The sequence below is a fragment of the Oryx dammah genome, unplaced genomic scaffold, assembly GCF_014754425.2.
Source record: "Oryx dammah isolate SB20612 unplaced genomic scaffold, SCBI_Odam_1.1 HiC_scaffold_27, whole genome shotgun sequence".
NCBI lineage: Eukaryota > Metazoa > Chordata > Mammalia > Artiodactyla > Bovidae > Oryx > Oryx dammah.
In genome coordinates, this window is record NW_024070211.1 from 17,222,393 (window position 1) to 17,243,141 (window position 20,749).

General features: G+C 45.3%; 1 protein-coding gene and 1 long non-coding RNA gene across 2 annotated transcripts in view; one reads left to right on the top strand and one right to left on the bottom strand.

The window, feature by feature from the left end:
- Positions 1 to 6,523, bottom strand: part of CAB39 (calcium binding protein 39) — a 95,295-nt gene extending 88,772 nt beyond the window's left edge. Inside the window, exon 1 of the mRNA XM_040228135.1 lies at positions 6,138 to 6,523. The gene's annotated coding sequence lies outside the window, so the exon portion shown is untranslated. The remainder of the gene's footprint in view (positions 1 to 6,137) is intronic.
- A 1,811-nt stretch (positions 6,524 to 8,334) lies between these two features.
- Positions 8,335 to 20,689, top strand: LOC120854273. Its single transcript, XR_005718945.1, has 2 exons — positions 8,335 to 8,562; positions 20,392 to 20,689. It is a non-coding gene; the product is annotated as an uncharacterized LOC120854273 (long non-coding RNA).
- Positions 20,690 to 20,749: the final 60 nt, after the last annotated feature.

Below are 20,749 nucleotides of genomic sequence, written 5' to 3' on the forward strand. Positions count from 1 at the left end.
CTGCCTAGAAGCCTATTAATGCCCCCATTAGGGTCTATTTACAAACTTTCATTCTAAAGTTATTCAATCAAAAAAGCAAGAAACTAAGACCCTATGGAGGGAAATGAAACTATTTCATATGAGAGAGTCACAGTGAGTCTCATGGACAGAGGAGCCTGGCAGGCTACAGTCCACAACAGGGTTGCAAAAGAGTCAGACACGACTTGGCAACCCAACCACAACAAACGCTGTGTTTGGGGGAGCACATACTTCGGACTGAGGCAGATCTGGGTTCAAATCCCAGCTCAACTGTGCAATGTCTGTGTGACCTTGGACATGCCCTCACTTTGGCTTCCTTCTATAATGAAGCTTGGGGAAAATATATAATACTACTCGATTCTATTTCAACTTTATATTCTTACAACTAGCTCCCTGTAACAAAAAAAGAACTTGCTAGCTACATCATAATAATAAACATTAGTATATTAAACACCTTTAAAAAAAAAAGGACTATGTGCCATAAAGCATTTAACATATGAATACAATCTTTGCAGATGTTGGTGAAAAAGTTCAAAGAAGACACTATATGTATAAAGTATAAAACTAACTTTCAAGCAAACTGGATAAAGAGCAGAGAATCAGGTTCTACATCAGCCTTGCAACTAAAAGCAGCACAACCCTGAGCAAGTGACTCTACTTTGAGAAAGCTCTGCCAGTTACAGCTCAAAGTCAGCCACCTGCTGCTCTAGCCATGGTGTGGAAAGTACCATTCCGACTTCAGGGTTCCTAAAGCTCTCATGTTTCTTCTACTAGAAACAGTCTAGCATCAGCACCATCACAGTAGGGTACACATACAAACCTTCATTCTAAAGTACTGAATCAAAAACAGTCAGCAAGAATGTAAGACCCTAAGGAGGGAAACAAAACTATTTCATATGAGAGCCATACTCTTGTCTCTGGGTGCCCACATTTTGAAGTGAGGTGGATCTGGGTTCAAATACTAGCTCAAAACTTGATGTGTGCCAGGCCATATTCTAAGCACTATAGACACAGTAACTCATTTAACCCCCTCATTTACAGTCTTCTCAGATGGTCTATAGCAGCGGTCTCAACCTTTTTGGCACGAGGGACTGGTTTCGGGGAAGACAATTTTTCCAGGGACTGGGAAGCCGGGGGCTGGTTTCGACATGACTCAAACACATTATATTTATTGTGTACTTTATTTCTAATCTAATGCTGCTCCTGATCTGACAGGAAGTACTGGTCCATGACCTGGAGGTTGAGGACCCCAGGTCTATACCTATCCAAGGACTCTAAGCTACAGAGAAGTGAAGGAACTCACCTAGTTACAGAGCCCATAGGAGGGGGTGAAGGTTCAACAAGGCAGGAGTCTGGCTGCATCGTTGCTTTTAACTACTAGCAACACTGGCTCTCAGAAGCCTATAAATCCCAGAGTGGGTCTTAAACTACAGACACGTAAATGGCATCTGCTCATGCTATTTCTTCCTTGTGCCTACATACAGCTGAACAGTGACTAACGTGTTAACAGTACCCTGTAAAAGAACAAGCTGCAGATCATTAAACAAAGTAATAAAGCAGCAGCTTAATTAAGATCAAGCTACAAAATGTGTATTTTGTTTCTCAGACAAACATTTTATCAAAATAATCAAAGTGCTGAGATGCCGCTTTAACATTATCATACTTTCTTGGTCATCAAAAATTTATCTGCTGGATAATGCTCCTAAGGAATAATTATCATATAAAACAAGACTGCCACTAAATATTGGTTAAGCACATTTTTCTGCCTTTGTGACTGCACACAGGAAAATGCACATACACATATCAAGAAGCACATACAAACCTACAGCCTAAACGCTGTGTTCAGAGCATCGAAAGCTCAAATCAGACACAACGTAAGGTTATGAAAACAGGTATGTGCCGTCCACTGCCCAACATAAATGACCAGGGCAGGCTTGACCTCTCTCCTTTGGAGCTACTTCACACCTGACTGATTTCCTGCAATTCTCTGAATGCCACTCTTCCTTCCTCTGCCAACCTGACATCACAGTTGCTAAAAACCACAATTCTGCCATCCCCTCACCCCTATCTCAAGAGAAAAGTTAAAAGCACAGTAGGGCCAAAAAGCTCAACAGAGTAGAAACGGTACATCGAAGAACACACACATGCGCACGCACACACACCCCCTCCTCCCAAAAATGTTGACTGCAATAAGCTGTCTTCATCACCACAGTCTATCATCTGCTGCCCAGTCTTACAATAACTTTTCAGAATCTTTGGAAGGCCTGAGAAACAGAACATTTAGCGTTTACTTCCAGACGGATCTACTCTATAAATACTGGTGGTACAAATGTCTGCCTCACTTTGTTCTGCCCTCATACTATGGACTGATAAAGGTAGTCATTAGGGTCCAGCTGGATAGTCACTTGAGTGGTAAGACACACAAAGTAAGAACTCACACAGCTCAATTCCTTTTTAAATTAAGGATGGCTCCAAAACTTCTTTTCAATAAAAAATATAGACTGATGACTAAATTGTTATGTAATATTTAGGCTACTTGGTTTGATATGCATTCATACAAACACAAGATCTTTTATAACCTCAATAATAACAAAAGAAATCACAAGCAATCTAATCCAGAGGTTCAAAGATTTGATCATCTTTCCCACAATTTCATCACATAAAGTTTTACCAACATTTTGCCATTATCTGTACCAATCCACCTATAGGATTCCTATTTCCGCTAACACCAGACAATACTCATATAATCAAATTTCTAAGTGAAAGGAGCCACAGAAAGGAGGGAGACTGATTTTTAAAAGAGATACCACTGGAAAGGTAACCAGATTTTAATCTTCCCTGCCAAACTGGGGGGATTTGGGTTTGTGTCTGTATTTTTATGGCAGATGGTACAACTGTGAATAATCAACTTCTCCTGGAAAAAAGGCTCCTGGTATAGGACGGCAGTTACTGCGGAAATCTATAACCTGAAGATGGAGAAGGCAATGGCAACCCACTCCAGTACTCTTGCCCGGAGAATCCCATGGACAGAGGAGCCGGGGGGCTGCAGTCTATGGGGTCACAAAGAGTCAGGGACGACTAAGTGACTAGCGCGCGCGCGCACACACACACACACACACTCTAAGTGACTAGCACGCACACACACACACACACACAGCCTAAAGAAGTTTATAACAAACATTCAAAAGTAATAAAGGATGCCATGTGGTATACATTTACAACATACAAATAAAGATTCAAATAAAACCACATTCACACTTCTCTGAGGTCCAGCGATTAAGACTCTGCCAGGGGACACAGGTTCAATCCCTGGCCTGGGAACTAAGATTCCACATGCCATAGAGTGTGGCCAAAAAATAAATAAATATATACATTAAAAAAGTGAAACCATATTATAAAACCAAGCCCCATAATTAAACTGGGCTTTCTCAGCTATTCTTTTATATTAACCTTATGAAAACTTACACAATCTAACTCAGTATCCCACTTTAAATGCCATGAGAAACGTAAACAAAGACCTCACTAATACAGATTGTAAAGCACAAGGAAAAATGGGTTTAAATAAGAACCTGCTAATGAACTACGGTGATCTGCCATGAAATTTTAAAAAGTCCCTTTTGTTACAGCAGCAAATTATTTCACAACAAATTCTGTATTTCACAAAGAAATACCAACAGAAAGATGAAATACATCTAGCCTAAATCTTTGTGATGTCATGATCAAAAGGTAGTTAACCTATATATGGATGGCCTTAGCATAAAGACTTTTTCAGGGGAGGGGGAGGTGGGTGTGGTGGGTGGGGGAGGTGCAGCACAGTGTATGGGAAATATTATACCAGTTATGAAAGTACTCTTTTTATACTGGCTTTTAAAACTACATCTTCTGTACCTGATGACAGCACACATTCCAAATCATAAAGCCTTTCTTTATTCAATAAGCAACAGGATCCAAATCTTACAGAAAAGTTAAAGTCTTCAAACAAGAAGGCTTAACAAAAAGTTCTGTCTCAGCAATAATTACTAAGCATGGCTACTGCATTTTATCTAAGGTAAATAAGGCAATCCTGACAGAAAAAAATAATATACTTAAGATTTCCCTTACATCTGGGTAAAAATATTTTTATATGAAGATATTCAATGACAAAAAGGAAAAGCCTAATAAAAACTATACATATATATGTATATATATAGTTTATTTCATTATGTAAAGAAAATATAAAAAAGAATAAAAAGGAAACATGCAAAAATGTTAACAAGAACAAAATCTAAGTGATAAGATTACAGAAGATAATTTTTAAAAATTTTACAATACTTCCTGCATTTTACAAGTCTGTCTTTTTAACTGAAAAAAATTGACATTCCCTTGTCATATAAGCAAACAACAAATAAGTGCTCACAAAACCAACACTGGTTCTAAGCTGCTTCCATAGACTTTTTAGACTTCAAATACAGGGACTTTATTAGTTATCTGGAAAAATGGAACAAAATAAAGCCGAAGACTTTCACTTCTAGTTCTTCTATATTTCCGTAACTAAAAATCTAATAAAGAAATGTTTACCTTCCTACAAAAAGTTTCTATGTCCAACTTTTTATTAGTAACAATCTGATTTTTTAAAACATCCATTTATACTGCCTTACACAAACACCATCTCAAAGAACTGAGTTATGTTCAGCTCAGCAGTCCCAAAATGTAGCCATCTAATACACAGTGTGAGAAGTTCTGATGCATTTTAGTGAACCGCACCAACAGAAACATCTCATTTTATACACAACTTTCCATTACTTCTTAAAAGTCTGACATCTAATGAAGTTTTCTGCAAAAGGTACTTTGGCCTAGCCTGGACATGGATTTATCTGAACATCCAGAAAGCTGTCAAAATCTATCTCAAAGTGCGTTATATTCAAGGCACAGAATGTCAACTCTACTGGGCCTCCTTCTCTCCTTTCTTTCACAGGAACGCCTTTAATATTCCCCAGCTTCCATTTCTAGGCCCATGAGTCACTGAGAAATGAGCTCTAAGTTTTCCTTAGAATGCCACTCAAACAGCTCCTCTACAGTATTCCAGGATGTGGACCCCAAACGACTGTGGCGACCGCCCCCCGCCCCCACGCCACTCCTCACCGTGGCCTTACGCAACCAACTGCATTACCTACTATTCCTAGACTGTACCTTTTTACCTTTGTCCTCCTCTGGCTTTGCTGCCCCTCCACACACTGTTCTCTTCTGCAAACCTTCCTCTCTCTCAAATCCCCACAAGGGGCTTCAAGATCGGCTGTGTACCGCCTCGCCCAGGAAGTCTTCCAGATTTCTGCTAGGCCGAACGGTGTGATCGATCGGTCCCGGTCTCTCCCGGGTACCTTTCTTAGCATTTTGTAGGTCTTTCACAGGCCCGGTATCGTGCCTTATCTCCCGCACCGAGAGCGTCTAAAGTACCCCCGGGGTTGGGGGGAGGGTGGGAAGGGGGCCCCGGGGCCCGGCTTCACCTTTTGAATCCCTGCGGCACCGACCGACCGGAGGGCGAGGGTGGCCCCTGCAAGCAGGGTCAGCGCGCAGGTTGGTCCAACCGAACCCGGGGGAACGCTCCGGCCGCACCATTCCCTAACCAGAAATCGGTTAGGCGGTGTTCCCGAGAGGAAGATCGCAGAGATGCTCGCCCGCCTCCGAGTCACAGGGAAGTTTACCAGGGGGCGAGGAGCGCGGCGGCCCCGAGCCCTGGTGCGGTGGGAGTGACAGTTGGCTCGGCCCGGGCCCCGGACGCCCTCCCCCCGAAACCCGGGCGCCGACAGCCCCGCCAGAGAACCGCGAAGGGCGGGCAGGGGCGCATGGGGTCCCCGGAGCCCCGGGCCGCAGGCCCTCGGGCGCCGCGCCGGCTAGGACGAGGTTGCGGGAGGGACGGGGAACGGGGAAGGTTCCCGCGAGGAGCCCAGGCAGGGCGGAGAGCGGGCAGGCGGGGCCGCTCCCGCCGACTCCTGGGCCGGGGTGGGGGTGTGGAACCCGCCATCGCCAACCGGAGAAAATGGAGGCAGCCTCGGGGTCGGGGCCGGGCCGGGGCCGCAGGGAGGCGGAAGCCAGGCTTGGCGTCCGCGCCGCGAGCGGGGTCGGGCCGGCGGGTCACTCACGGGGCTGGGCCGGGCGGCTCCCTCTCCGCCTCCGCGTCGTCGCCGTCCCCGTCTTCGGCGGCCGCCGCCGCCTCGGGCTGCTCGCTCGGTCCCCGCGGCGCGGCTTGGGCGCTCGGCCCCTCCGTTGTCTTCCGCCCGCTCCTGCTCCCGGCGACAGGATCCTGCGGCGGCGGTGGCGGCTGCGCGGGAGGACGGCGGCCCAGAGGCTCCCGCGGCGGCCGCCGCACTGCTACTGCTCTCGCTCACTCGTTCGGGCTTCGGCTTTGCGGCGGGGCCCGCTGCTGCCTTCGCGTTCTCCCGGCTCCCGGAGCTTCAGACGCTCTCCAGGCCGCGCCGCTCCCCGAAACCCCCGTTCCCGGCCCGAGCCCGGCTTTGACGTGCGAACTGCGCAGCCGCGGAGGGCACGACGTCGGGCGGCGCCGCAACACCCCGCCCCCCGCCCCACGCCTTTGGCCTCGGGCGCCCCCAGGCGGACGGGCGGACTCAGGGCGGGGGCGCGTAGGAGTCCTCGCAGAGCCGAAGCGGGAAGGGGCGCAAACAAAAGCGGAAGCCGAGGACCAAGGTTCCTCCCCTTTCACCTGCCACTTAAACGTTGGCGCTCAGCCCCATCTCTTCTGTGCAATCACTTCTTCCTGGAGGAATTCTACGTCCAGTTTCTCCGACCACTTCCCGAACTCTTAACAGAGCTTTATTTCTGCTAAAAGGTCGGGCACCGACTTGTGTAGACTCCTTTATACTTCCGAGGGAGAGAGAACCCTCATTTTTAGCATCCTCTGAGAAAGAGCATAGAAAGTGATCGAACAGCCTGGATTTGTCTCCACTTCACCGTTTAGTCCTTATGGACTATTTCCTGTCCTTATTCCTACGTTCCTTCACACATAGTCACACAAAAGTATAATATATAATAGGCTAATGAGGATAAACAAAATAATGCATTGCAAACTCTGACAACAGACTCTGTATCTGTTACCATACATGTGTATCTTCATTTCTTTCAGTTGCTTTGCTTTAATTTGTAATCGAGCAGGTATTTGGGGACATCTACTGTGTGGCAGGCACTATTCTAGGTGGTGGGGCAGTGAACAGAACATTCCCTGCTTCAAAAGATAAGGCAGGAGGAGGAGACTACAGGATGAGATGGTTGGATAACATCACTGACTCAATGGACATGAGTTTGAGTAAACGGGAGTTGGTGATGGACAGGGAGGCCTGGCATGCTGCAGTCCATGGGGGTCGAAAAGAGTCGGATGCGAGTGAGCGACTGAACTGAAGACAATAAATAAACCAACATATATATGACTTTGGATCTCCCTGGTAGCTCAATCGGTAAAGAGTCTGCCTGCAGTGCAGGAGACCTGGGTTGGATCCCTGGGTCAGGAAGATCCCCTGGAGAAGGAAATGGCAACCCACTCCAGTATTCTTGCCTGGAAAATCCCATGGACAGAGGAGGCTGGCTGGCTGTAGTCCATGGGGTGGCAAAGAGTCCGACAGAACTTAGTGACTAAGCCACCCACCACCCATAGAGAATACAGGGTGTCCTGTAAAGTTTGCATGTGATTGATTGATTTATTGAATATATTACTTCAGATGGCTTTCAGTGCTGTGGAGAAAACCTCACAGGCTAAGGAGGGGAGAGAGTCCAGGGTATTGTTATTTACAGTGCTCCCATGAAGGGTGCATGCGTGCCTGCTCAGTCGTGTCTGACTCTTTGCAACCCGCATGGACTGTAGCCTGTGAAATTTCATCTGTCCATGGAATTTTCCAGGCAAGAATACTGAAGTGGGTTGCCATTTCCTACTTCAAGGGCTCTTCCTAACCGAGGGATCAGAACACAGGTCTCTTGCATCTGCTGCACTGGCAGGCAGATTCTTTACCATGATGCCCCCTGGGAAGCCCAGGGTAGCTATTTGAAGAAAGAGCCTGCTATGAGCTATGTATATGGAATGGTAGAAGGAACAGCAAAAACCAACGCCCTGAGAGGGAGATGCCTTGGAGCCCACCAAGGCAAGAGCCCTGAGCTTAGAGGGGAGCGTTGAGAAGAGAATAAGGCCATATAGGCCAAAGTGAGAACTTTGGTATTTATACTGAATGAGAGCGGGAGCTATTTGGAGTGTTTTGAGCAGAGAGAGGACGTGGTCTGACATTTCAAAAGAATTACTCTGGTTGTGGTGTGAAGACTAGCTTGAAGGGCCTGAGAGTTTCACCCAAGAGACCAGTTGGAAGGCTTTTGCAGTAATCAAGTGACAAGAAGACAGACTCAGCCCAGTGGAAGATGAATGAAGTGGCCCTGTTCTAGACACATTTAAAAGGTGGAGCTGACGTGATTTTGCTGATTTCTAAGTTTTGTTTGTTTTTTGTTTTCTCAAGCAACTGGAAGATACAATTTGGTGAAATGGGCAAGACTTTAACCAAAACAGATGTGAAGGTGAGGAACTTAGAAATACATTCAAACCATAAAGAAGGCTAAGTGCCTAAAATTGATGCTTTTGAACTGTGTGCTGAAGAAGTGTATTGAGAGTCCCTTGGTCAGCAAGGAGATCAAACCAGTCAATCCTAAAGGTAATCAACCCTGAATATTCGTTAGAAAGACTGATGCTGAAGCTCCAATACTTTGGCCACCTGATGCAAAGAGCCGAGTCATTGGGAAAGACCCTGATGCTGGGAAAGACTGAGGGCAGGAGGAGAAAGGGACGACTGACGGTGAGATGGTTGGATGGCATCATCGACTCAGTGGACATGAGTTTGAGCAAACTCTGGGAGATAGTGAAGGACAGGGGAGCCTGGTGTGCTGCAGTCCACGGGGTTGCAAAAAGTCGGACACGACTGAGCAACTGAACAACAACATATTAAGTTTGAGCTGTCAATTAGATACCCAAGTAGGAAGCTCGATGTAGCGGTCTGGGGTTTGGGGGAGAGGTCTGGGCTGGATATAGAATTTGGGGAGTCCTCAGAGTAAGTGTGGAGAAGGAAACGGCAACCCACTATTCTTGCCTGGAGAAGTCCATGGAGAGAGGAGCCTGGTGGGCTACAGTCCATGGGGTCACAAAGAGTCGGACACGACTGAGTGACTGACAGAGTAAGTAAAATCTCAACATTCAATGAGATCATTTAAGCAGAGAGTGTTAATAAAAGACTCGGCCAAGGGTGAGCCGAGGCCCCAACATTGGGAGGTCAAGAACCAGCAAAGGATGCTGAGAGGAGCCAGCATGGCAGGAGGAGAAGGCCCAGGAGAGCTTTGCATGCTGGGAGAGAGGAGGAATGCCTCCAAATGTAGCTAGGCGTTCAAGTACAGTTAGTCCTGGTGATTGGCCATTGGTGTCGGTGCCGTAAGGGCAACTAGTGGCCTTGGGAAGAGCTGCTTCAGCAGAGGTTGGTGGGAAAGCCTCATCCTCTAGAAAGAATGAGACCTAGAAAGATCTCTAGGAAGAATTGGGCTCTAGGACAGGAGCCCATGGGTGCAGACAATTTTTTCCAGAAGCTTTGCTCTAAAGGAGGGGAGGAAAATGAGGGGGTAGCCAGAAGGGAATGTGGAGTCGAGACAGACTTTTTTGTTCGTTTGTTTTATTTCGTTTTGTTTTGTTTTGAGGATAGGAACTGTTAGAGACAGCTTATGTGCTGATAGGAATGATTCAGTAACAAGGGAAAATTTGATGATGACTGGGGTGGGGTGGCATTTCCTGGAGAGTTGTCCTGGAGTGAGCAAGAAGAGAAGGTTACAGCATACACTTTGGGCTGCGGGGAGCGGGCGGACCTTGGAGACCAGCAAGACAGGAGTTCACTCACAGTAACAGAGGGCAGGCAGCCTGGGAGAAGAGGAGCCAGAATGCATGGACATTCCCTTGAGGGTTTCTGTTTTCTCAGGGCAATAGGAAGCAAGGTCATCGGCTCAGAGCATGCAGGGGGAGGAGGAGGTGGACATTTGAGGAGAGAAGGGACTGTATACAGAAGGGCTGGTCAGTAGGTCATTCTGTTTCTCGGGGGCCACAATTTCCTAGAAAGGTGCAAGTACAGGATGGTGGGGACCTGAATTCATCTAGGGTTATTTTGGGCTTCCCTTGTGGCTCAGCAGGTAAAGAATCCCCCTGCAATGCAGGAGACCTGGGTTCGATCCCTGGGAAGGATGGAAAGGTCCCCTGGAAAAGAAAAAGGCTACCCACTCCAGTATTCTGGCCTGGAGAATTCCATGGACTGTACAGTCCACGGGGTCACAAAGAGTCAGACACGACTGACCGACTTTCACTTTCTTTCTTTTTTTTTTTTTTTTTTTGCTGCATGACTCCATGAGGAGAAGAAGGGGCAAGAAAGGGAACGGTGTATGCAAGGAAGTAATAATAATGCCCAACTGCCGCCTCCAAGCTGGATAGGAGGGAGGGAGGAAATGAGGGAGGAGGTGGGGGCAATGTGAGGACAGAGAACCTGCGAAGGTGGTGGCAGGAACTAAGGAGTGATAAGCGAAAGGATGGTGTGGTTAGCACAGCAGGCCAGGTGAGCTGGAAAAGTGGAGAGCCAGGCTGCTTGCACTGAGTGTACAGAAGAAGCTGTGCTGTGCTCAGTTGCTCAGTCGTGTCCGACTCTTTGCGACCCTTTGGATGGTAGCCTGCCAGGCTTCTCTGTCTATGGGATTCTCCAGGCAAGACTACTAGAGTGGGGCTATTTCCTCCTCCAGGGGATCTTCCCAACCCAGGGATCGAACCCATGTCTCTTGGGTCTCTTGCGTTGGCAGGCAGATTCTTGACCACTTTGCCACCTGGGAAGCCCCATGGAAGAAGCAGTTTCTGGTAAATGACAAGGCCTGGGGCAGCTTCTCACACTCATGTCCACGTATGTTACCAGAGGGTCTTGTTGAAATGCAGCTATTGATTCCATTGGTATAGAGTGGGGCCTGGGATTCTGCATTTCTAACAGTTGTGCCTGGAGTGGGGGAGGATTCTTCTTATTCTGGTTATGGTCTTGATACCAAAACCTTGGTAAATGCAACACACACACACAAAGAAAACCAGACTAATCCTGCTAGTGTGTGTATATACATATGTGGCTTCGCATATGGTGCTAGTCGTAAAGAACCTACCTGCCAGTGCAGGAAGCATTAGAGACTAGGGTTTGATCCCCGTGTTGGGAAGATCTCCTGGAGGAGGAAATGGCAACCCACTTCAATATTCCTGCCTGGAGAGTCCCATGGACAGGGGAGCCTGGTGGGCTATACAGTCCAGAGAGTTGCAGAGAGTCAGACACAACTGAAGTGATTTAGCATGCACCCATGTATATATGGAAAAACCTAAATAAAAAGTATGGAATACAAGTAAAATAATAGCACAGTAAAAGTAAAGTTATTCCAACCAAGGGTAATTGATCTCAAACATATCAGAAACTATTAGAAAAACTATAGCTGTCTAGGCTCAGGGAGAAATCAGCTGATTAAAAGCCCTGAGCAAGCAGATGCCCGGAGCTGTCTCTGCTTCTCTCCAGTTGCCATGGATGAGAGGCGCCTGGCCCTCTGCAGTGGGCAGAATGCAAGTTCTATCTAACTTAAAAACTTTGTTCAATAAGGTTTTTACCCCCACAACTTTTTTTTTTTTTAAGAAGAGAATTCTTTTTAACTGTAGTCCCCCAAAGGGTGGCCTTTATTGTGCTGACATACCACAAAAACAAATTGGGACCCAATTTCCCACAGAATAAAAGAATGCATGGGGGCGGATAATCCCACATGCAAGGTTTTGATTCCTTTGATTTAAGGGTCAGAGCAGGATTCCAGATTAATCTCTCAAAGTGGGATAAATCCACTATAGCCAAGAACTGTAGCAGCAAGATGGCAGAAATTCCTGGAGAAGGAGTTTGTAACAAATTCTGAAGCCAAAGTGGAAGGAACAGTAGCATCTGACCAGTTGACCATCTGACCCCTTGAATTTGCACTTGGGGAGATTCCTTCTCAATCTTTCTACTAGACTCCAAGCCCTTTTTTAAAAAATATATTACATATGCATTTTATGATATATTCTATAATTTATACTATATGAAGCACGATCTCTTTCTGGGAAATTTCTCAACCTCTTCATGTCGAGCCCGTCTCAACAGAGGCCCCTCACTCTCTCAAGCCATGTCCACAGACCTCAGGGTCATACGGCAAGGTCACATTCTGCTGGAGTCTGTGTTGGTCCTGTGTAATTCCTCCATCGTTTTCATTTCCCTTCCTCTCCTCTGCTGAAGCCAGGCCATCGGATAAAGGCACCTCCCTGCCTTAATCACAGCACTCGTGAAGGACTTTGAAGCCTGACTCACAGCTTCCCTGCCCGCCCCACCCTGTGCCTGACTTCTCCAGGGCAACGTAAGTGCCACTCATCCAACATATTAGGTCATGATTCCCTCGTGTTCTCTGCCCCAGTGACCTTCACTTCCACTCCACTCAGCAACCACTTGGTTAGCCCCACCCTGGTCTCTGCAGTTACCAAGCTTCTACCTTTGAAGCTTGAACTCTGTAACTCTCCTGTTGAACTGCTCCTCCCACCCATCCACCCTTCCCACACCCTCATACCCACCAAACCTGCTCTGAATCTCATTGAAACTTTGTTTATTCAACAAATACATACTGAGAACACATAATTACTGGGCACAAACAGTGGGAAGGAGACACTGGGCCAAGGCATGGTCCCTGCTTTCAGCCAGCCCGCAGTCCAGGAAAGGCACACAAAGAAACAGCAATTACAGAGAGTGAGACAAGACGCGTGAGTAAGATTTAGCCAGCTGAAAATGGCGGTAAATGCTCAAGGAAGATCTTGTGAATAGCGCCCAACACAGGAAAGAACAATGAGTTTGGGGAAGTGCATACCAGTAGTTCACTATATAGAGCTTAGTGCTTGGGGAGGGGACTTTTATTTTTTTTTTAATTTGTTATTTCTTTTTTCCCAAGCTTTATTGAAATATTATTGACTTGCAATGTATGTAAGCTTTAGGTGTGCAGTATGATGGTTTGGTCCATATATGCATTGCAGAAGAATTACCATAATAAGTTTAGTTCAAATCTTCCCTTCACATAATCCTCACATGATTTTGTGTGGATTCATTGGCAAAGACCCTGATGCTGGGAAAGATTGAAGGCAGGAGGAGAAGGGGATGACAGAGGATGAGATGGTTGGATGGCACCACCAACTTGATGGACATGAGTTTGAGCAAACTCTGGGAGTTGCTGATGGACAGGGAAGCCTGGCGTGCTGCAGCCCGTGAGGTTGCAAGGACTTGGACAGGACTTGGCGACTGAACTGAACTGTGCAGTGATAACATTTAAGATCTACTCTCCTAATAACTTCCATTAAAATAGAGTACTGCTAGTTATAGTCAACACGCTGTACATTAGATATGTACATCCCTGTGTGCATTATACGTGTGACATGTGATAGTTTATGCGCATTATATGTATTACATTTACATTAGACGTAGTATGGACATCTCTTCATTTTCCCCAGCTGCAGCCCCTAACAGCCATCGTTCTACTATCTATTTCTGTGAGTTCATCTTTTCTAGATTCTGTGTATATAAATGAGAACATACAGCATTTGTCTTTCTTTGTCTGACTTATTTCACTTAGTAGAATACCTGAATATCCTCGAGGTCCCTCATGTTGTCCAGGACTTGTGGAGGGAAATTGGAACCAGATAATGTTGGAGGATAAGCAAAGTCCCAGTAATGAAGACCCACATCATCCATGTTAAGGAGATGGGGTTTCAACATGAAGGCAAAGGGGGTAGGTTGGGTAGAGGGAGTATTGAAACTTTAAGCTGTGGAGTGACCAATTCACATCATTCTTTAGGTTTACAGACATCACTCTGAGCCTACTGGTACTGTGGGTGGGGAAAAGGCCAGATTAGAGGTAGTGAGACTAGTAGGAGGTTATTCTCATTCTGGCAAGAGATAATGGGGCCTGATCTAGGTGGCATGGAGAAAAGTGAATCAGAACAAAAAGTATCTCAGTTCAGTTCAGTAGCTTAGTTGTGTCCGACTCTTTGTGACCCCATGAATCACAGCACGCCAGGCCTCCCTGTCCATCACCAACTCCCAGAGTTCACTCAAACTCATGTCCATTGAGTTGTTGATACCATTCAGCCATCTCATCCTCTGTTGTCCCCTTCTCCTCCTGCCCCTAATCCCTCCCAGCATCAGGGTCTTTTCCAATGAGTCAACTTTTCACATGAGGTGGCCAAAGTATTGGAGTTTCAGCTTCAACATCAGTCCTTCCAATGAACACCCAGGACTGATCTCCTTTAGGATGGACTGGTTGGATCTCCTTGCAGTCCAAGGGACTCTCAAGAGTCTTCTCCAATACTACAGTTCAAAAGCATCAATTCTTCGGCTCTCAGCTTTCTTCACAGTCCAACCCTCACATCCATACATGACTACTGAAAAAACCATAGCCTTGACTAGACGGACCTTTGTTAACAAAGTAATATCTCTGCTTTTCAATATGCTATCTAGGTTGGTCATGACTTTCCTTCCAAGGAGTAAGCATCTTTTCATGGCTGTAATCACCATCTGCAGTGATTTTGGAGGCCAAAAAAATAAAGTCTGACACTGTTTCCACTGCTGCTACTGCTAATTCGCTTCAGTCATGTCTGACTCTGTGCGACCCCATAGACGGTAGCCCACCTGGGCTCCCCTGTCCCTGAGATTCTCCAGGCAAGAACACTGGAGTGGGTTGCCATTTCTTTCTCCAATGCATGAAAGTGAGAAGTGAAAGTGAAATTGCTCAGTCGTGTCCTTCTCTTAGCGACCCCATGGACTGCAGCCCACCAGGTTCCTCCGTCCATGGGATTTTCCAGGCAAGAGTACTGGAGTGGGTTGCTATTGCCTTCTCCTGTTTCCACTCTTTCCCCATCTATTTCCCATGAAATGATGGGACCAGATGCCATGATCTTAGTTTTCTGAATGTTGAGCTTTAAGCCAGCTTTTTCACTCTCCTCTTTCACTTTCATCAAGAGGCTTTTAAGTTCTTCTTCACTTTCTGCCATAAGGGTGGTGTCATCTGCGTATCTGAGGTTATTGATATTTCTCCTGGAAATCTTGATTCCAGCTTGTGCTTCTTCTAGCCCAGTGTTTCTCATGATGTACTCTGCATAGAAGTTAAATAAGCAGAGTGACAATATACAGCCTTGACGTACTCCTTTTCCTATTTGGAACCAGTCTGTGGTTCCATGTCCAGTTCTAACTGTTGCTTCCTGACCTGTATACAGGTTTTTCAAGAGGCAGTAATTGGTGATCTGAAGAATATAGATGGTAGGAGAGAATCAAGACTACAGGATGAAAACCTGGCAACTGGTTGGATAATAGAGATAACTAGTTAGACAGACACCATCTGGGAACCATCCCGTGACAGGAAAGCATGTATCCCACAGACACACTTCCAGAGAAAGAGTATGTGGAGTTTCACACCAAGGTCACAGTTGTGAGGCTTTGTACTAAGGCCACAGATGTGGAACCCAGAACCAAGGTCACCTCCAGAGCTGATCATTGCCAAAAGTCTTCCTGATCCTTACTGGTGAGCTTCCTGACTCCAAATTAGGCAAAAACGCCCACCCGAATACCTACCCCATAGCATGCTAACCAATCACCTTATGCTGTGCTTCCTGCAGGAATTTTCTTTATCTCGAGGCTATAAAAATCGGCTACTAAAGTGTCAGCCCTCCCTTGAGCTGGCCCCCTGTCCTAGCAGCATCAGGAGATCAGCCCACTGTGCCCATTGCTCCCACCACATCTCTGCTGTTTGTTCTTAATAAACTCACTCCTTTCTGAAATACTCTGTCTCTGGAAATTCTTTTCCAACCGGCTCTGGGACTGCCACAAAAGAATAATCAGCAGTCTAGAGCTATAGTCGGACCAAGTGATACAAGTTTGGAAGTTGTGGTTGGCTGGGGCAACAGGAGGATTTGGGTGACCTTGCAGAGAGCCATACCAGTGGAGTGATGGGTGAGGAGGTGCTAGTATGGCAGTGTGTTGAAGTTGTGAATGGCAGCTCTGGAAAGGGAAAATATAAGCAGAGTTTGTACTTTCAAGACAGGGAAGTGGAGAGGAAGGCCTTGTCAAGATGAGCTCTGGAGGACAGTAGAGACTTGGATGTGTTTAAATGCTTGTGGGAACAAATGGTAAACAAGTTGAAAGGAAGAGAAGGGCATCACAGATGTCTGGTGGTCTCTAAGGATGGAGGAAGCTTCATGGGAGCAGTAGAGAAAGAAGAAGTTTCCCTCTTTGTAAGAGCAAAGAAAGAAGAGGATGGAGATCCATGAAGATCCTGGCTCTGTGGAATCAGGAGAATGTTTCTGGGAGCTGAGATATGTCGGATGTCTTTTGTTAAGAAAAAAAAAAAAAGAATCATTTTGTCCTAAAGTAAAAGGACTGGTTGTTCCAGAATGAGAAAGAGGAAAGAGTAGGTCACAACCTGATGAATATAGAAAGTAATAGAAGGTTCTAAAAAATGAAATTTTATTTGTCCAAGCTTGCTAAGAAGTTTGATGTATTTACTTATAAAATTTTCAAAAAAAAGTTTTAGTATCAGATACACTGACATAAAATTAAAATTTGGTTTTCTCCCTTAGCGAGAGGCTTGGCAAACTGACTAATGACACCTTAAACGTGGCTATGGCCCAATCTCTGGAACCTGTGAATATTTGAGTTCAGGACTTGTGATGGAGAGATTATTCTGGACATAATCCAGAATATGGATTATGGGCTCAATGTAATCAGAAGTGTCCTTATAGGAGGGAGGAAGGAGGTCAGAATAAGAAAAAGGTGAAACGACAACAGAAGCTGAAAGAGATAGAAAGCTAGTTCACTGCTGGCTTCGATGATGGAGGAAGGGGCCCTGAGTCAGGAATGAAAAGAGACTGTAGCTTTTGGAAAAGGAAATGGATGCTCTCCCAATGCCTCCAGAAGGAAGCAGCTTTGCTGACACCTTAACTTCAACCCGGTGAGACTGGGTTTTGGACTTCCGATCTCTAGAACTGTAAGATAATATATCTATGTTGTTTCAAGCTCCTAAATTTGTTAGAGCAGTTATCGGACATGAATATGAGGTTATAAAAGGTTATTCTTTACCTTCTGTGTATTTGCCAAGGTAACAGATTCTGTGTTTTGCCAGAATAACCTTCTGTGGCTTCTGCTGGCTTTATTATGCCCTTGGTTATTTAAGAGAACAAAGTTTTCTTACTTTGGAAAGAGCTAAGATTCTTTACAATCACATTACCGCCTATGTTTATTTTTTAAATCCTTTCTTGTCACTTTTAAGTGAGTAGCCAAGCATTCTTTCTCAGGAACTCATGATCCTACCTTATTTGGGAGTTCAAATTTCCTGACAACTTTTGATATTTTGCCTTTCCCCAAATTGACCCTAAATGATTCCTTTTGCATCTTAGACTTTCTTTAAGATTTCCCAAAGGAAAAAACACAAATGATTTGATCTTTCATTGTAAAAAGAGAAATGGCAGAAATAATAAGTTTATATTGATGAATTGCAGGGGAAGAGTTGTTAAATCAGGAGAGATGCTCCTTAGCATGTCCCTAGGTAAATCATATGGTAGAATGTAATTAAATTTGGATTTCAGGAACTATAAGCTCTAGGGAAATTCCTAGAGCACTGTTAACACTCTTACTGGCCCTGTTGTTTCTTGGTGCTGTCGCAGTCATCCCAGGGAAGACTGTATTCACAGGGACTTGGTTTTAGGATCTCCTACAGATAACACATCTGTGGATGCTCAAGTCTTTCACAGAAAATGGCAAAGTATTTGTATATAAACTATGTGTCTCCTACCGTATTCCTTAGATTACTTTGTCTAATACATTGTAAATGTTATGCAAACACAAAGTAAATGCTATTTGAACAGTTGCTAACGTGCTGTGGGTTCAAGTTCTGCTTTATGGAACTTTCTGGAATTTTTTTTCCAGAACATTTTCTATTTTCAGTTGTTGGAATCCACAGACGTAGAATCCATGGACACAGGGCAGACTGTTGACTGCCACGGTGGGTGCTGTCAGTCATAATTCCAGCTATTTCTTAAAATGGTAACTTGGTCATAGCTTTAATTTGAATCTAGCATCTACTTGAGTAGTAGTTTTCAGCTGGAAACTCCTATCACTTAACTATGGAGTTATATTAATATGCAGATGTTTAGGACCAATTCCAGATTTACCGAGTCTATTTGATAGTCTTCATATATTCCTAGTGTACTATAGCTATGTGTTCAGTAAATTCACGGAATATTGTTACGTGAGGATTACTATATGTTATATCTGAAGATTTTTTTCCTTTAAAGATTATGTTACTCCATTTTTATAAATTAGATATAATATTCAGTCTTCTTTGAAAATAGAGTTACTCATTACATTAACAGATATTCTGTCTACAATGTTTTCTGGGTTGACTTTGTCGTTTTGGTTTGTATGCCGTAGAAATCACTAAATTTCCTTGTCAGCTGTACAATTCCTGCTAGGAACTTCCAGCAGATCTTTCACTTTTGAAGTGTGGCAGTAATAGGTTAACCACAGCCATCTTGTTTTGTCATCTAAAGATAGTTTTGGGATTTCTCTTATGCTTCCCCTGAAAGAACTTGCAATCAGCTACAGACTACAGCACTTGTCTTCGACAAAGAAGAGCTGTCTTAGAGACCTGTAGAAAAGGACTGGGCTAGACATTTTGGGGTACAGTCTTCTGATGGCCTTATTTAGACAACTATGAGACCATACTAGTGGGATGATTCAGGATTTCTAGAGTTTTAGCTGAGACACAGATGAATTCAGAGGATGAGATGGTTGAATGGCATCACTGACTCCATGGACATGAACTTGGGCAAACTCCAGGAGATGGTGAGGGAGAGGGAAGTCTGGTATGCTGCAGTCCATGGGGTCACAAAGTGCTGGATGTGACTTGGCGACTGAACAACAACCACCACCACAACAAAACCAAAACCCAGTGGAGCGTGAGTCAGTTACCCAGGACTGAATGAATGGGTCAGGGGTGATGGTGGGTTTTGTTTAGAATATTGTTGACGTTGTTTTAACGTTCTGATTTCTGGGTATACTAGGAACTCCATCCTCTTTTCTCTAAAGCCATGTATGCGTGTGCTAAGCCATTTTAGTCATGTCTGACTGTTTGTGACCCTATGGACTATGACTAACATGTCAGTCTCCTCTGTCCATGGGATTCTCCAGGCAAGAATCTGGAGTGGTTGCCATTTCCTTCTCTAGGGGATCTTCCTAACCCAGGGATCAAACCCACATCTCTTACATCTTCCTGCATTGGCAGAAGGTTCTTCACCACTAGTGCCACCTGGGAAGCCCCAAAGTCATGTATAACTTGTAACAATTCAGTAGGCTATACTTCACTAACCAGAAACAAGGCATGTGTAAATACCATATTTTCCCTCCTCGATGGTTCCAAAATTCAGAAACTCTGGTGCTGCTGCTGCTGCTAAGTTGTTTCAGTCGTGTCCAACTCTGTGCGATCTCATAGACGGCAGCCCACCAGGCTCCGCCATCCCTGGGATTCTCCAGGCAAGAACACTGGAGTGGGTTGCCATTTCCTTCTCCAACGCATGAAAATGAAAAGTGAAAGTGAAGTCGCTCAGTCATGTCCGACTCTTCGCAACCCCATGGGCCGCAGCCTACCAGGCTCCTCCGTCCATGGGATTTTACAGGCAAGAGTACTGGAGTGGGTTTCCATTACCTTCTTAGGAAACTCTGGTGAGTATTCTTAATTTCATGGCTGCTGCTGCTGCTGCTAAGTCACTTCAGTTGTGTCCGATTCTGTGCGACTTCATAGATGGCAGCCCACCAGGCTCCCCCGTCCCTGGGATTCTCCAGGCAAGAACACTGGAGTGGTTTGCCATTTCCTTCTCCAATGCATGAAAGTGAAAAGTGAAAGGGAAGTCTCTCAGTCATGTCCAACTCTCTGTGACCCCATGGACCGCAGCATACCAGGCTCCTCTGTCCATGTGATTTTCCAGGCAAAAGTACTGGAGTGGGGTGCCATTGCTGTATAATTATTTTCATACTTCAATAAGAATCTGTCTTCCTTATTAACAAGGCTTAATTAGAAACACTGGTTATGAACCCAAGGCTTTGCCTGGAATACCATAGTTGAGAAAGATGTTCATTTAATCAGAAATGACTTGACACGTTTAAGGAACTAAGGTTGACTCTGTGGAGCCACAGGTTAATTCTCAAGGTTCAACTCCTGGCTCTTTAACACAACTTTCGAAGAATTATTTCTCTGTTTTAGGCATCCCTCTTTTAAGATATCTGATCTCCAGGACCATAAAACAACTGACCTCTGCCCCGCACCACTCAACAGATGAGCCACCAGTTATATAAGAACAACACCAGCCTGAATCCTGGAGAGACGCCTTCTTAGGCCCTGCCTCATGCCACTCAGGAGGTTTATGCCTGCCTCTGAGTTGTTCAGTGATAAGTGATAGTCATCTTGAAAGGGAAGGCGGGACTGACAATATCGATCTTTATCTGTGCCCTGTGCCACTTCAGCAGTGATGGTTAAGAAACTCCTCCTACGCTTTGTGCCTCAGAAATGACAAACCAGCTAACCACGAAGGACCACGCTGCTCTCAGAGTTTCCGAGGGAA